Here is a 3,091-nt window from a genome sequence, read left to right as displayed (position 1 = left end):
CATTTGACTTACAATTTTGCAACCTTAGCGAAGCCAAACAGCTAATTCCTCTCAACTGTGACATGTTTGGCGCTCTCGGCATGTGTAAGTGTATCTTTACACTGGTCGTGCTCGCATATGCGTTGGTAGATTTCGTACGAAAAAGTACCGTTGGGATTGTTATAAATGTTTTTAATAATCTGCATCTTGTAAAACTTTTATAACCTATGTAAAACAGTTGACGTCTTTCAAAAGAAAAATTATTGTTACTCCCAGATTATACAAGCCGTACCTTTCAAATGCTCGTACTCACTTACGCATTCACGGATTTTGTTTGAGTTTAAAAAAAAAAATGTAATGGTTGGTAAAAACAAATATTTTATAACTATACTGTGTTTTTATTTTACTTTTAATCTTTCAACAGGCGCTATTTTATTAATATTAAAGAAACACATTTCTTTTATTTCTTTGAACTTATTTCCTGAATTGGGTTTCTTTAGATTAACTTTCTTAGAGATAGTAATATGTTTAGAGAAATATGTTTAAAGAATACAAATGGTTACTAAAAGAGACATTTCTCGAAATTTTTATTTTAAATGATGAATAATATCATCAAAAGAAGTTTTGATATCCTTTTGTGGAAACCCTGAACATATTAAGTGTAATTTAGGTTATGCCATATACGTGTCGTGTAACAGTTTGTAGAAAGTATAATTAAAAGTTTAAAATCTATTGCTCAATTCATTTTTGAGAGGTTCCCCGGATAAAAATTCAGAGAACTATAAAAAATTACGTCCCCTCCAATAGGCTAAAGAGAAGCAGTGTCAGCCTACTTAGTCATAGACCTTAATGGCTAAATAATTTATTGTTTTACTTGTAATTTTTTTATGTAACTCTCAGTACTGCCACTGTTATCGTTTTTAGTTTACTTAATTGATTTCTTCTGGGTTGTTTTAAATGAAATGTATTAATAATTTAGTCATTGAATGAGCTTGATTATCAGTATATCATTGAGTTTGTTATTATATTACATTATTAATGAATTAACACAATTATTTTTACTCTTATTTATTTTTGAATATATTTTTACACTACTTATTTATGGTTAATGCAATATAGTTAATTACTAATTATTTACTCTCAATGCTTGTGTTTGTTAATTATTTAATATAAATGAAAAATATTGTACCAATCACGATTAAATTATAGCTAGAATGGGAAAATCGGTTGTCCATTGAAATAAATAAATCATGCTCATTTAAATTATTTTCTAAATTGTAAAATAAAGGCACCAACCCTGCACTCGTTTTTGTCTATCTAGTAATGAAATTTCACGCAAAAGCTTTAATCATCAGATGACTTATTTTTTTAGAAATCTTGTCACATAATGCATTTACATTTTTGTTCATAAAAATAGGTTTTTAATAATTTTAAGATAGTAAATTTAGGTTTATAAAAGCATTAAAATAATAAAAGCTTCGATAAGTAGGCGTTCTATACTAGAACGCGAGAGTGCGTTAAAATCAGATCTTGTCACAGAATTTCCTTTGTAGTATTGAATGTCAACACTTTTCTTTTAACTCTTTGAATATAATAAGTCACGTGTTGAAATCTCAAATTATTAAATTCAGTTTGCTTAAAAATATATTTATTATGCAATTTTCTAGCTCCCATCATGGCAACCCTTCAGTCCAATGTAAATATATTACAATGGGAAGTATCCGCCAATATCTTAATCAGTGTTTATAACACATAAATAAAGAACTATGTACAAAATGTCAAGTCTATAGGTCAGTTCTCTTTCTAGGTATTGTGTGGACAGACACAGTTGAACATTTTCAAGCCCTACATTGTGATAGGCTTCTCTAAAGCTCAGCCAATTTCAATGTGCTTACCTCCAGTTTGTTAACCCAGAGGTAGTAAAACAATTTTTATATTAATTAAATTATTTCTTACTTAAAATAAAAACATCAAATTCAAAATATTGCTTGAAAATTAGTGTTATAGGTAAAGACAACCATGTTTTTTTTTTTGTAGGAATACCGACTGTTTACGAAAGTATTGCACAAAATTAAGTACTGTTTTGATAATATTATTAAACACTGTTCTTTATTTGAATCACAACGATAACAGTTTGGTTTGTAATGTAGGATGTTAGAGGTTCATAATATTTTCCCTAAATTATGCTTCCAAAACGTTAGGTATTTAGATGGTATTGATGTTCTTGTAAATAAAAATATTATTTTGGGTGTGTAAGCGGTCATTATCAGACCTCTTAAAGTTTTTCAAATAATTCAGAACATAAGAACCAAAAAGTGTGAAATTGTAATGTAAAAATTTTAACACCTTGCTACAAGCTGAGATCGTCACAATTAAGCTAAGAATCGTTTCACTACTAGGATGAAAGGGAGTCAGTAAAGCTAAGTAATATATTTCCCCCATTTCAGATTTAATAGTTTGTTTAAGATAGCAATGTGCTTTGTCTGGATATTCATCGCTATATGAAATAAATATTATTTTAGGAGAATATAACATTTGACAATAAGTTCGTTTAAGGATCTCAATTTTTACTGTCTCAAACGATGCTGATAGACTATAATTACTAATTTAAAAGACATTACAGCTTTTAAGAATGGATACTGCGTAAGCTTAGTATTATATACAGATCTATAATTCAAAATCTATTAAAGATCAATTCACACGCTAAAAGAGTTAATAAAATGCTGCCTTGAAAAGCTGAACAAGCAGTAGAGGATGTGATAAACGTTACAAGGCAAGTAAGAGGAGCCAAGTTAAAGCTTTTACAAGAGAATGAACCCAACTGAGATGATGCAGACTGTGAAAAAGGAATATTTTCAGCTAAGGTATTTATTTCATCTTTTAATTTCGCGTTCTGTAGATATTTTGTTATAGAACGGTGCACTTTTTTTATAAAGTATATAAAACTCAATATTATATAACCACTTAACTAAATAAATACGTAATAAACAAAGAGAAGCATTACCGAAAACTTCAAATTTAATAAAGTTAATATCATTTGAATATTATTTTAGAACCAAAAAATACCATCAAATATGCTAGAAAATATTAGCATCACAGCTTATATACTTTC

Source organism: Homalodisca vitripennis, chromosome 4 (assembly GCF_021130785.1).
Source record: "Homalodisca vitripennis isolate AUS2020 chromosome 4, UT_GWSS_2.1, whole genome shotgun sequence".
In the NCBI taxonomy this organism is placed as follows: domain Eukaryota; kingdom Metazoa; phylum Arthropoda; class Insecta; order Hemiptera; family Cicadellidae; genus Homalodisca; species Homalodisca vitripennis.
The sequence above is the reverse complement of the archived record's forward strand: the minus strand, read 5'-3'. Positions refer to the sequence as shown.